Below are 15,062 nucleotides of genomic sequence, written 5' to 3'. Positions count from 1 at the left end.
AAAACATTAAATGCTTTAATGGGATGTATACCAGCTGCTTAGCTACAGCACGCCGGGGCCGCTCCCGGACACAGCGCACTGAGACGCCGGGGGATGGGGGAAGACGGATGCAGGGGGAGCCTCCAACATATTGATGGCGGCCCTGTGGGGCCCCCGGGGCCTGGGGCAAATTGCACCACTTTCCCCCCCCCCCCCGGGCGGCCCTGAGACATTCTCTCGCCTAGACCTAGACCAGTTTCAACAGATTTAACATTTTTATTAAGATGATTTAAAAAAAAAAAGTGAACAGAGTTTGAGCATAGAAGTTTATGGTTATCAGGGAATACTGTACAGAATTATCGATGGTGCAAAGTTTGGTTTAAAATCAGGTGGCATAAGGAATACATAATCTGCAATATCCCCGATTCGGGGTAAAAGGTTGATGGGTCAAAGTACAGGCATTGAGATATGAGGGTATGAAGTTCATATAGTGGCTATGTTCAGGTGTGGAGTATAATGAGTAGATATAATGATGAGGATGGATTGACCCTCATTTGGTGAGATTTAATGTTCAGGGAGTTTATGGTTCCAGTAATTCTCTACAGATTTGTCAGCAAGATCAAGGACTGCAGTGAAAAGACAGCAAGGCCTGTGTGCTGGACTTGTGTGTAGAAGCTGATCCACAAATATTCAGTGTAGTGTATTATATGGTGTCATCTGACATCCTTCCCAAGGGCAAAAAATCTTCTGAAACAACGAAGGCTTGGGCTCATAACCAGTGGCTGCAGAACTTTTGGATGTGCAAGTCCACATTTCTGCATCTGTGTGCAAAACTCACTAAAATAAAAGCTGCACTGACAATGGAAAAGAAAAAAAATTGCACTATGGGGATCTGCAACAACCGATTCTTATTAGTCAATCAGTGGTCTCTCTCCTAAACCAAGGTGGACTGGATTTCTTTAATGTAAGTAGTCACAACATATTGTTAAAGCTTATTTTATGCTCAATGCTGTGTTAAGATCTCTGCAGTCACAGATAATAACCATCTTCTTGGGGAATCAGGGCACAGTATCCAGTCTGCAAGACACACACACACACACACCCTGCTTGAACAAAAAATGATCTTTGAAAAAACTTGCATACAGCATTAAATGGAGGTGTGAGACACACCTATATCCCTGCTGACAAGTTTCTGGCTACTCCCTTATCCTTATCCACACCCTGCTCATCAGTTAGACCAATTCTAGTAGTGAAACTTGCATTGATATCCAAAATACTGAAGCAGACGAATTTCATTGTCAGCACCCTGAAGTAACACCAGCCATAGGTAGGAGTGACCAGCTCCTATTGTCTATCCTAAAGAAATTCCTTGAGTCATTAGTTTACCCATAAACAAATCTAGTCTCCTCTCTTCAAGCAATTTTCTCTACAAAACCATATACTGACTCTCCAGTAATATTTCTGATGCATGTGTGACGAAGTGGGGGGTTTCTTGTTTTCTGTGGAGTTTCAATGGTTTGCATGCGGAGGGGGTGGGACTCAGTTTCCCTGGGTGTTACTGGTTTAACAAGGTGAGGGGAGAGGGAGTGTGTTTTGCAGAGGACCGGAGAGAGGACTTGGGGACCCAGCCGATGGCCTGGAGAATGGATACCCCGGCGACCTGGTGACGCGGAGGCCCAGCTGAGCTAATTTGTTTCCAAGATTCTATCTTTCAGGATCTGAACCAGAACAACAGGAGAGCTGGTGCCAGCTGAAGAGTTATAAAATACAATGGTTATAGTGTCATGACAAAGTCTGTGTTCAGTGTTCTGTGTTGCATGTTCTATGTCTGTCTCTAGTGGTGTCCTGTGCTAGCATTAGGTCCAGAGAAAAAGGGGATACTACACTAGACAGGGCAAATGTCTTTTCCTCTCTCTACTTCCCCCATGTCCATCCAACTGATCAATCACCACTTGTGTCCAAAAGACTTTGGTCCCCAATGCATCAGGTTTATTTTTTGTTAGGTTCTCTAATAGTCATTTTGTTGTTAATTTTTGTTATTAATACATTTGTATTATTAGTTACATTTGCTTGTATTATTATTAATTCCACACTTTCCTCTATGCACTCTGGTTCTATTTCCCCAAGCCCTGAAGGGTAGTTCTTGGGCCCCCATAACCTGTAAGACCTTGGCCCATAATTGAATGGCCCCATCTTTCAGGTCCCCAGAAACCTCTGAGAACAACTGTTCAAAACAGGGAATTCTACAACATTTTAGCAACTGAATGTTAGTTTAAGTCCAAATCAGCTTAACCTTGCAGAACAACTGTGGTACTCCTACAAAATCTTATTTGTTGTGTGTGCTTAAGAAGGTCCTGACCTCAGTGACTTTTATTGTTTGATGGCTATTGCAGCATCAAACTTGGGCCTCATTTTGTTTGTCAATGTACCCAATTATTGTAATGGTAATGGTTTTGTTGTATTTCCAATTATTATAATTATAATTGTTTGCATTTGTGTTTATGTTATATGTGGTGTTTAGTCAATTGTAATAGTTTTAGTTATATTCACCTGGTTATAATTGTTTGGCTTGTTTGCAACAAATACAAAAGATTTATATGGTGACCACTCAAGAATTGTTCTTGAGAGGTCAAAAGGGGGACAATGTAGATAAATCTCTGATAATTTTCATATGACTTTACATTGTGCCTCTTCATATAACCTTGTGGTGGGTCTACCCACGTGTGACCTCTGTTTTCATGGGACTTTGTATCAAAGCCTCATTTAGAAACTTTGCATTGCCCTTGGTATAATATTATAGCCCCTAAGGATAGAATAAGATAGAAGAAAAATTTCTTTTTGCTAGCAGTAGAACAAGAGCTCTCCCCCCCACACACTCTTAATCAATTGCCCTGTTGAATGAATGAGGTGTGGATGAGCAAGGCATGGAAGGCAGCACCTCCAGACAGCCTCAACTGTTGGAGAGGGGCTGGGAGCCAGACCCAAGGACAATAAAACGTGTCAAGTGGGCTCATTAAAGACAAGCAGACATACCGATGGCCTCGGGGATTAGAAGCAAGCACCTTTTTTTGGAAACACCCTCTTTGCAGCATTGGGACAACACTCAAAAAGAAAGCAGCACAAAGAACCAATGGACACAGACACAGAGTTTGAATCTGGTATAGATTTGCATAAGAGGAAAGCTGCTACAAAAGTGAGGTGTCTTGCAGAGGACCCCGGGTCTCGTCTTGTCAACGTGGGAGCATCGATCCGGATCGGCAGAAGCCCGGCTCCACCCTCCTCCCCCATCTAACTCACCTGGCCAGTGAAGTTAAGGGGAGCAACTAATTGGTAACAACAAGACGGAGTGTGTTTGTGTGTGTGTGAGTGTAAGTGTAATATATTATATCCATATGATACAGTGTTAATGAATACATGTATCACTAATAAATGTGGCATTTTGTCTTATTCCCCCTGAAAAGATCCTGTGCAGTACTTTAAGTACAACACAGTGACCCAGGGCTGGGGCGGCAGGAGGGTACAGTGGGGGGATGGGGGGGAAGAGAGAGAGAGAGAGACCAGGGCTGGGGGGGCAGCCAAAATTTTTTTTGCTTGGGGCAGCAAAAAACCTAGGGCCAGCCCTGCCTGGCCAGTAACTTGGCATGAGCAACTTCTAGGCTGGTAACTATAACACCTATACAGAACTTGAATGAATGATTGTGTAAATGAACCTCTCTCTCTCTCTCTATATATATATATATATGTGTGTGTGTGTGTGTATAAGAAATAAGTAGTCAAACAATGTTGTTTACTTTTATCTTTTGCTTTATCAGTATATTTACAATAAATGTGGCATCTTTGCATTATCCCTCTTAATAAGATCCTGCTGGTTTTTATTCTATTGGTATAACAGCATAGACCCAAATTCTGCCTGAGTTCCACTGGGGTTTCCTCTGTTCCAAGACTCTGAGCTACGATCATCAGCTGGGAAGCCTCACGGGTTCAAGCTTCCTGGAGTGGGTGAGATCCCTCATTTTCCCTCTCTGTTTCCTTTTCTAACTCAGGTATTAACCTTTAATAATGTCACTTTTTTTTGTTTAGGCTCCTTTGAGTAGTTATCACTATTGGTCCATAAATAACTTTACTCTTCTGTTTGTATCTTCCACATTTATTCTGCAGCAACGCTTCTTTTTCCTAAGCGACAGACCCCTGTAGCGCCCAAAAATACTCTGGTGTTTGCTCATCAAGTGGGTTACTACCAGTACAATTGTGATGTAAGAGTGGGGATAGGGACATGCTAAATCTGGGACAAATAAGGGTGTCAGCTTGAAAGTGCTGTTTGACTCATTCCATTGGGAACAATAGCAGTACATTGATAGAATTACACAACCAGCCCCCCTCCAGAAGAGTAACCCTAATAGATGAGAGTACTCCAAAGTATTGTGCAAAGCTGGTCACAAATTGTTGAACAAATGCAGGCAGCATGTGACCATAATCACATGTTAATTGTCGATCAGTTGCTGTGGAGTAGGGAAACTGAGGCACAGACCTGAGCAAGCTTTCTTTTTCAGACCAAGCTCCTTTAGCAAGGTCTATCTCTCTCTCACAGAATATTTGTTAACCTTCTACTAAGAATCTTGCTTAGAATACCTGTAGAACTGTGCACAGAGGAGTTAAGAGTTCAGCCTTAAAAATAAAGGTTTTCCAGCAATACTGTTAGTAGTGAAAGAGGGGTGATTTACAACAGCTTTATACACAAGCAGTACATTATTAGAATTATCAGGGGGAAAAAACCCAAACAAGTAACCCCAATAACTGAGCATACCCCAAGTAATGGTCAAATCTGGTAAAAGTACACAAATACTAATGGTCTTCCTGGCTAACTGCATGTTTAATCAAGAATCTTTAAAATAACTGTATAGTCATTTCTTAAATGGTTTGCATGCCTTTAATCATGGTGATTTATTTATTTATTGGTACCCATTTCTCTATTGTTTATCTGTGTGATCTGTGTCTGGTTTTTTGATTTTCTTTGGCTGATGTATAAGTAATTTTGCTGGTGAAAAACAATTCAGGTGGTGGGATCTAATTTGTTAGATAATGGACTAACATTATTTTAGGATTCATTAGTTAAATTACAGTAAAATGATAGATTAAAGGCATAGCTGAGAATGAGGTGATACTGATATGTGTATGTTATAGGTGTTTCTCTATTTCAGATTCTTCAGAGTTTCAGAAAAGTATTTTCTCCCCAAAACTTGCACCAACTAAAAAATTAACTCTACAACACACATAATGGAAAGTAAGTAGAATGTTTCCATGTGTTCCCATTGGGGAGAGGGATAGCTCAGTGGTTTGAGCATTGGTCTGCTAAACCCAGGGTTATGAGCCCAATCCTTAAGGGGGCCATTTAGGGATCAGAGGGGAAAAAAATAAAAAAAATGGGGGGGGAGGGGGAAACTGTCAGGTACAGTACTTGGTGCTGCTAGTGAAGGCAGGGGACTGGACTCAAGGTCCTTTCCAGTGCTATGAGATATATATGGGGATATACCTTATTAATTTTTTTTTCAGAACCCATTATCTTCAAGCAAATGTGCTTGTGTTTTCTTTTTTGATTGACATTGCACTTAAGTAACTGTTTTCTCTTGTAAACAATTCTCAGGGAAATCTTTTGACAAGAAAATTGCAAATGTTTTGGCATACCTAAGGAGTAGCACATATCCTGAAGGAATGAATAAAGCAGGCAGACTGAACCTGCGTCGATATGCTGTCAACTTTTCTTTGGAAGGCAAGAAATACTTTACTTAAGATAATACTGACACATTATCTGGTCTAGACCGTATTTGGTCCTGCCATGCGGGCAGGGGACTGGACTTGATGACCTCTCGAGGTCCCTTCCAGTCCTAGAATCTATGAATCTATTACACAGGAAACTTCAGCCTGTAAATGATGGTCCTGATGTCCCAACACTGGGATTATTTGGAGTTATAACCTTACCTTCAATGGGACCGGAATTGAGATCTCTAGTTTTAATGAAAATTTCCAGAAAATCTCCCTTGATATCTATGACAGTGGTGCAAGAAATGCAGTGTGCTTTGCAGTTATATGAGAAATTACTATAAATTTTACCAAAAAAAACCACGACTTTGCTTCATTTCTTAAGTATGTTATCGTCTGCTGTAAGCACCACCAACAATCACTGTATGTTCAATGAGCAAAAATTTCTAACTATACACTGAAATGTAATCCTTGTACTCAAGAGATTATGAACCATACTGTATATAGATGTCTTTGATAGGCATATGCCTTATAATTAATGAATGGCTTTGCAAATAACCGGTTATATCTTAAGTGCAACACGTTGCCCCCACCCCAGCCCTGGCAGAAGCCACGTGGCAGCATGGGAAGCCCCTATGCCCGAACCCCAGCAGAAGTGCCTGGTGGGGCAGGAGAATCCACAGCACCCCGCTTCTGGTCCCCTAAAGAACCGCAGCATACAAACCCCTGCCACAGCCCTGGTACTGGAGGTGCTCTCACTCCCTGGTACAGCCCTGGGGCCGTGACACAGGGACAGAGCTTCTCCAGTCCTGGTGCTGTGTGGAAGAGCGGGGTGGGTGGGAAATGAGCAAAGGAGTTGTGGGGCAGGCAAAATGTTGGGGAGCCGACGTGGAACATGGCAGAGATCCTGGGGAAGAGGACTAAAGGGATAGGGCCATATGTGGTGCAGCCAGCGGACAGGGTGGGTAGGGGCCCAACAATTGCTCTGGCCCAGGGCCCCAATAAACCTTAATCATCCTCCGTGCTCCATCTTCTATGATCAACAGAGGGGACATTGTTCCATTCAGCAAAAGGAAGAAAGGTTGTCGTTGTGCATACTGTGAAAGAAGCCCTACAACTCTTTGCAAGTTACCATGACAGTCCATTGGGTGGACATCTAGGAACATTCAATACGAGGAATTTGCTGACATCAAAATACTATTGGCCAGGGATGACAAGAGACATTGCCAATTGGGTATGTAAAGTAATGAAACTAAATCCTGAAGAATGCTATTTACAATTGAAATAGAAGTTCAAAATGTATAAAAGAAATATAAAAGTATATTTGGTGTGCAAATGTGAACTCAGTTCCCTTGCGATACTATTTCCATAACGAAATGTTCATGTCATCATATTTTTCCATCAAAAACAGGTTGCACGATGTCTTACTTGCCAGAAACAGGGAAAGGAATTAAATATGGATACCACCTTGAAAAGCATAAAGGTGAATTTTGAAATCGGACACATTATTGTTTATCATTATCCATTGTTATCTCTGCAATACAATGAGGCTTTGATTTTGAAACGAGTCCAATGCGTACAAGTGGCACAGCATAGTGCAGCAATTACCTCTAATGCGCCTTTGCACTGGCTGGGGATATGTCTTCAGCTTTACTCTTGTATTGTTTTCCATAACCCATTCCTGTACTTCTTTTTGTTTGTTTGTTTTCTTTCTTTCTCTTCTGTATTTAAGAGTGGGCTTTCATTCTGATTCTATGGCTGTTGTAACCATATTACACTGTGTACTCTGCTTATGACATATGGGTTTATTGAGAACATTTAGTAATAAACATGTGTAGTATGACTGTAACTGGTACCCTTGTATGTAGGTCACTCGGATCTGGGAATTGTTGGGAATGGATTTAATAGGACCATTACCAGTAACAAAGGATGGATACCAGTATATACTGACAGTCATAGATTATCTGTCAAGATGGCCGGAAGCCTTTCCACTTAGAAGTAAGTCAGCATACGAGGTGGTAGAGAACATGTACAAATTGATTGTTCGACGTGGATGCCCAGAGCGGATACTGACAGATCAGGGTTCAGAATTCAATAATAAGGTAATGACTGGTTTTTTTCTGGTTATTTGTACTATGTAGTCAAACTCACTATCAGGTCACTCATTGATCTCAAACAATCACCAACCTTTTTTTTTTTATAAACTGCTAATGGTCACCGTCAGTGTTGCTATAACAATATTTTTTGGTGTCTTCATATCTAACAAAGAAACACACAACTACTTGTTTCCAAAACAAATATGAAAACATGGGCTATTCCAGTTGCTAATTACAGATAAAAGTAGTGGCAAATATGAAAAGGAACATTCCTTAACACAAGTCTATATGTAAGTTTATGGTGTAACTTGTTTTCTTTCAGTTAAACACGAATTTTTGTGAAAGAATGGGAATAGAACGTAGCTTCACCAGCCCGTACCACCCACAAACCAATGGATTGGTTGAAAACGCTAATAAATCCATAAAAAGGTAAGTGAATGGGTGGGAATATTACAGAACTAATGGCAAGTAGAGTGTCCAATGCTAGAAGATGCAATTCACAAAAAAATCTTCAAAATCAATGTGTTGCCTTGAACGTATTTTTCATTATGTATTACACCTTTTGGATTAAGTATGATATGTTTCAACCAAGACTGTACTCGTTCCTTTTTTTTTTTAATCAAATCAATTTTCATTTGTTACAGAGCATTGCGAAAGATGGTTGATGACAACGGGAGTAATTGGGATAAATTACTTGACCCCATTTTGTTTTCTTTGAGGACTAAAATACACGCATCAACAAAAATGTCACCATTTCGACTAATGTTTTGTGCAGACCCACGGTTTCCAGAAGTCTCAGAGAATTACACGGTAAGTGTATGTTATTACCAGCACCTTTCATGTACACATGGCATTAACTGTGTCTTCATTTTACAAATACAACCCCTTCTCCATAATTTTCCAAAGATCCCAGATCTGGATACACTTGAGGAAGAATGCTGCAAAGACTACAGCATCAATAGGAAATCGAGACATGAGGCTGACATTGCACTGGCCCTAAGTAACATTTCTAAAGCACAAGAAAAAGAACAAAGAAATTATGCTAAAAGAAAGATTTCTAAATATGGGGAAATAACCTTTGCTGTTGGTGACTCTGTTCTGTTACTGAACACTAGAAAGAGAACAAGAAAAGGAGCAGTACTGGAATCTAACTATCGGGGACCATACAAAATTACGACAGTTGAGGGTAAGAGAGTGAAATTAGAAACCATCTCAGGGAAACAGTTAGGAACCATGTACAGTATTGCACACTTAAAACCATTCAAAGAGCCACCAACATTAGCTGCTGAAAGCACATCAGAGGGAAAACTCGGAACTGAAATTGCAGTTGGTAACACTGAACCAGAAATACCCACAGAAGAAATTAGAAAAGTGGTTGGTACTGTATCTCACGACAGCACATTAAAAAACATAGAGGTCACAGCAATGGAAGAGGAGGAGTATATAGGGCAAGATGTTTCAAAGAATGATACAAGTGATGCGGATGACATTTTTGATGACGTGCTTATGGAGGACATGGAAAACAAGCAATGGATTCTGAAAGGTAATTGGTTACTGCACATTTCTTAAACAGATTAAAATACTTCATAAATGGAACTATGTTAAAGGTTTTCATGTACAAAATGGTGGCATTCACAGTAGTAAAACAGAAAAAGGAAACTGTATTACCATGCATGTAATATGTGTTAATATGTTTTTCCTAGTCAAATTTGTAATGACTGACAAACACACAGAGAGACTGGAGGCCAAAGTGAGAAACATAAAATTGTATGGCTCCTCATTTCATTGCCTGAAACCGAGAAACTGGTTAAGTGATGAGGTACATTTAAGTAACACTAAACATGTATTTGTTAATGGGATTGACTCATCAAATATTATTGAAATTGTGCCTTTTCTTTCATCACGTGTTGTAGGTTATTGATGCATATTTGAGCTGTGTGGTCGAGAAAGCAGATGGAAAGGTAGGCTACTTACTGTGATGGTACATGAAAGTATACATTGATTCAGTAAGTAAACAGTCACGTGAATATGTGGCACAACATATTCAAGACCAAATATCCTTGAAATATCAAAATAAACCTGAAATTGCAACATTTCTGTGTATTTACTGCTGCCAAACATTTACTGAAATGTATTTGGAGGTGCATATCGGACATACAATCCAGGGCCACATTAGTTTTGCTGTACAGTTCAGTGGGTCCATTAATTGAACACAAATATGCGAACAGCTTAGTTGGTTTTTACATTAAGTAAGACAGAGTAAATTGATTACAAATCTTTTTTTTTAATAGAACTCTCTTATATAAACATATCTGATTTGTAACACTAAGGATCCCTTGCATGTCTGTCTATATTAAATTCATTATGTTCTTCATGTGCCACAATTATTAATGCATTAATAACTTTGTTGAATGTCAACAGGTACAAGCCATCTCATCAGTAGTTTCTACTGTCATTCTGTCAGGCAGAGCTCCACAAATTAAAGTGAAGGTAAATGCTAACACACTTTCATACATAGCATGAGCAAAGCACAATTTCATTAATTGAGTTAAACACAGTGTGAAACAGCAAATACAATGGTGTGTTTGATGTGGAGGAGTAGTCTAATAACAATGCACGTAATGAAACTGGGAAATATAGTATAATGTACATTTCATTGTTTGCTTCACTGGAAACTATAATTGCATTTCTAATTATTTATTTTTAATAAATACAGAGTGAATTACTTCAAAATGACATATTATTGCTTCCTTACCACACACCAGGTCATTGGGTTCTTGCGGTAAGATGTTTTGTATTGCAGTTGTGGATTATGGTCAATAAATGTTATAATCCCTCCCTGGGGGGAGGGATAGCTCAGTGGTTTGAGCATTGGCCTGCTAAACCCAGGGTTGAGAGTTCAATCCTTGAGGGGGCCACTTAGGGATCTGGGGGAAAAATCAGTACTTGGTCCTGCTAGTGAAGGCAGGGGGCTGGACTTGATGACCTTTCAAGGTCCCTTCCAGTTCTAGGAGATGGGATATCTCCATTAATTTATTTATTTAATTTATTAATAAATGAGAGATTTGTAACCCAACTGTGGTAGAAGTGATATAATTTCCTGTGTTGCGGGTTTTCAGTGAGTTCAGTGCATGCAAATGAAAGTGGAATGTGAATGTTAAAAATAAAATACTACTGTCAAGTTTTGTTCTGAGTGTAACTTGGAAGAATACATTCTGTAATGAATTGATCAATGATTTCACAATATGCTTTTCTCTTCTGTGTTACTGAGACATTACAAATGAGAATATGTTAATTGCATAATGATTTTTGATAAATCATTATAAAATGTTTGAAATAATCACATTACCAATATAATTTGTGAATATATTTAAACTCACAGATAGCCTCGATGAAAAAAAAAGAATTGTTAATAATTGACCCCTTGTGTGATGAGATGAGATATGAAAGAACATGCCTGAGGAATTGGAGGTGATTTATTAGATACTTACTGTTACAGTGGACATTAACTGTTCCATTGAAATTTTTTTTGAAGGGAATGTAACAATTGTGAGACTAATATCTTCCTAGTAGCTACAAATAAAAATTGAAACAGCATGTACTTGTAGTGAATATGCCTAGTAATGGACTTTGAGTGAACTTGTGTGATTTGACTCTGGGGAACGACTTAACAGAATGTGGACATGAAACAGTAGCATGTTATATGATTTAGAATGTGTTATTATCAACATGGGGCACAGCAAATCAGGTGATACATTGTGTAACAGTGAGACAATAATATGAAAGCAAGTGTGTATATATGTGAGCAATAAGTAATTTCCATAATTAATTAAAAAGAGAGAGAATGGATTTTTATCTATGTCCATAAACCGGAGGGGGAAAAAAGGGAAAGCAAAGCTCATTTATGCAGTCTGCTAATGTAATCTCTAAAAATTTCAGAAACTTCAACAAACAATTAACTGGAAAATCCTCATCTGATTGGAACAGTAAAATTGTTCATCATCCCAGACAAAGTGATGGCCACAACTGCGGACCACTCATCTTAAAGGTATTGAATACCAAATTGCCATTATTATTTGTTATGTTTGTGTAATTATCCAGGGTGAAAGTAAATGCCGGAGATTACCAGTGGGCACTGCACCAGCGTCCTTGCCAAGGTGTGTGGGGTGGGCTTTGACCCCCAGAAGGGATGGGGTCTCCAGCGGAAGGTGCGGTGCTGGGGGGCCAGATTCCACCAGCCAGCCCTTCCTCACAGCTGCTGCTGCAGTGGCCAGGAGAACCAGGCCCTTGTAAATCGCCGGAACCCAGGGCACATTTTGCTCCCCCACTGTTGGCAGCCCTGCCAGGAGCATCCAACAGCATTGCCGGACCCTATGGCAGGGCCGCTGATGCAGGGGGGCGGGGGAGGGTGCTAAAGTGGGCAGCGACATTAAAGCATAAAGCACTACCACAGCGGAAGTGTAACGTCAGCCGTGTAAGGGCCGGTACAAGTGGCTGGGTCTTACCAGTATGCTGAACTGGCCCACTTTCACCTCTGGTAATTATGATGTTTATTCTAAATATCAGTGTTGTTAGTTTGCAGAAGCATATTTGGAGCACAAAGACATAAGTATGGTAGAAACAACACAAGAGGCTAATATTGCGTTTAGAAGACATATAGCAATTCTTCTAATGAAGGAGTCAGGTAATTACTTTCTACCATGTCCTGTTGTCTCATTAGGCACATGTGAAGATAACATGAAGAGTGGAATTATGTCACATAGCAGACAGTTATCTTAATACCCTTAAAGTGGGATATCTCACAGGTTTGGTTCTGTAGTGGTGACTATGAACCAATAATATCCTTAAGTACACAAAAATTTGAATCAGGTGAATGATGATTGCTATTGATCGGCCAGCTAAATGAAATTGGCATTTTTAGATACAGGGGCAGTAAACTAAAAATTTGAGAAAATATGAGTCACAAAAATGGAAAAGATAGGTTCAAACCATTGACTGGATTAAAATACTGACATTAATAAATGAAGATTTGCATTTTCAGTTTTGGTCATAATGTATTCATTTCATAACGATATATATATTTTTAAGAAAACGTGGAAGACTACTGCATATACTGCAACCTCGTCAACTGTGAAAAGGAAAGTGAGGATTGCACGATGGTAAGAAACATAGAATTATATGATAAATAAATGCCATAAACTGCCTAAGGATCATGATTCTTGTAAAAAATCCACATCAGTAAACATTTTCTTCATGCTGATAGGCATACATATGTTAGGTAATGCTGACATGTAGAAGGAATAGCATGAGTGAATGAAAAGTATGTATAACATTATAACCTCTGTGAATTCATTTCTTAATTGTTACTTATCAAAGGTACAGTGTGATTCTTGCAAGAGATGGGCACATATGCCCTGCATTACAGAAGGAACCAATCAAGACTACCTGACTGATGCCAAGAAAGAGTACAACTGCAAGAAATGTGCATAGTTCACTTCTTTACCCCCCCCAAAATTTGTTTAAATGCCTCTTGTTCAAAACATAATGCAACCAAAAGACATTTTTCATGTATATACCAGATTATAATAATAAATGTTTTTTACTTTAAAAAATTGTTCTCTGTATTTGTGTCCATGTATATGATGCAAATTGGAAGAGTAAAGTAAAAAAAAATCCCTTTTCACGGATTCACACACAAAACAGTGAAACAGCATGCCTCAATCATGCAATAGATCAATTTGGCACATTAGCCAGGAGGAAGAAGAGTGAGTGTTTTCAACCACAAATCCCATCCCTCCCGTTTTGCAACCATCCCCCAGAGGAAGCAGACCAGGAGTGTTTTTGACCACAAACCCCATCCCTCCCGTTTTGCAACCATCCCCCCCAGAGGAAGCAGACCGGGAGTGTTTTTGACCACAAACCCCATCCCTCCCGTTTTGCAACCATCCCTCCAGAGGAAGCAGACTGTGAGTGTTTTCCACCACAGTAGTAGTTCCGGGGTGGGGCTCGTCCCTTCCTGGGGCGCCTGAAAGTCAGGCCGCCCCGCTACAAAGCGAATAACAGTTAGGGCCCCGACCTTTGTGTAGGGGCTAAGCACACAATTGACAGTTCAGGGCTCAGGCCCCTATGCAGGGACTGAGCACACAATGAACAGTTCAGGGCTCAGGCCCCTATGCAGGGACTGAGCACACAATGAACAGTTCAGAGCTCAGGCCCCTATGCAGGGACTGAGCACACAATGAACAGTTCAGAGCTCAGGCCCCTATGCAGGGACTGAGCACACAATGAACAGTTCAGAGCTCAGGCCCCTATGCAGGGACTGAGCACACAATTAACAGCTCCGGCCCTGGGTCAGGGCGGGGCAGCACACCAATAGTCAGTCAGTGGCCCAGGACTTGTAGCAGGGGCTGGGTCAGTTTGGTTTAGCCCAGGCCCTAGGTCAGGGCGGGGCAGCCAACAGATAGTCTGTCAGGGGCCCAGGCCCCTTGGACAAGGAGGAGGAGAGACTGCCACCCGGCGCTGGGTGGCAGGGGGGAACACAGGCCCACCCACTCCACTGTGTTCCAGCCTGGGGCCCTATCCGCAGCAGTCCGTCTGCCGCGCAGTCAGTGGGGATCCTGACCGCAACACACTGACATGGGTTCGGGGTCTGCTATCCCCGGGCCACTTCCCATCTCCTCCTCCATGGGTACCTGCTCCTCCTGAGTTCCGTCTGCTGGGTCGCAGATCATGGGCTCCTCCGGGCCCCGAGCACCAGGTAGGTCTGTCGCTCCCTCTGGGCCCTCGGCGGGGGGAAGCTCAGGCCGCTCCTCGGGGGACCGGGCTCTCGGCAGGCTCGGCCAGTCCTCCTCAGGATACCGGGCTCTCGGCAGGCTCGGCCAGTTCTCCTCAGGATACCGGGCTCTCGGCAGGCTCGGCCAGTCCTTCTCAGGGTACCGGGCTCTCGGCAGGCTCGGGTCCGCGGGAGCTCGGGCACCAGCGTCTGTCCTCTCCCGCTGCCGGCCAGCTACTGAGCGCTGGGGCCTGGCCTTTATACTTCCTGTCCCGCCCCTTGACTTCCAGGGGGCGGGGACAGGCCGCGGTGGCTCCGCCCACTCTGGCGGCTTTTCTGGCTCATCGCTTCCTGGGGTGCCTAGAAGCCAGGCCGCCCCACTACACGGCCCCCCCCTCAAGGCTGGCTCCCGGGTACCGGGGCCAGACCCTTCCATACCTCCTAGGCGGGAAAGGAAG

General features: G+C 41.8%; 2 long non-coding RNA genes across 3 annotated transcripts; both read left to right on the top strand.

Annotated features, from left to right (window-relative positions):
* Positions 1 to 6,360: 6,360 nt before the first annotated feature.
* LOC135975999 (uncharacterized) lies at positions 6,361 to 7,907 on the top strand. Its single transcript, XR_010593232.1, has 3 exons — positions 6,361 to 6,970; positions 7,148 to 7,219; positions 7,605 to 7,907. It is a non-coding gene; the product is annotated as an uncharacterized LOC135975999 (long non-coding RNA).
* Positions 7,908 to 11,586: 3,679 nt separating this feature from the next.
* Positions 11,587 to 13,420, top strand: LOC135975986 (uncharacterized). Of its 2 annotated transcripts, XR_010593217.1 has the most exons (4): positions 11,587 to 11,880; positions 12,408 to 12,516; positions 12,921 to 12,991; positions 13,209 to 13,420. It is a non-coding gene; the product is annotated as an uncharacterized LOC135975986 (long non-coding RNA). The 2 variants fall into 2 exon arrangements; XR_010593216.1 differs by having other exon boundaries at positions 11,587 to 12,516.
* The last annotated feature ends 1,642 nt before the right edge of the window (positions 13,421 to 15,062 follow it).

Source organism: Chrysemys picta, chromosome 16, assembly GCF_011386835.1.
Source record: "Chrysemys picta bellii isolate R12L10 chromosome 16, ASM1138683v2, whole genome shotgun sequence".
Classification (NCBI taxonomy): Eukaryota; Metazoa; Chordata; order Testudines; family Emydidae; genus Chrysemys; species Chrysemys picta.
This window is presented reverse-complemented; position numbering and strand designations above follow the sequence as displayed.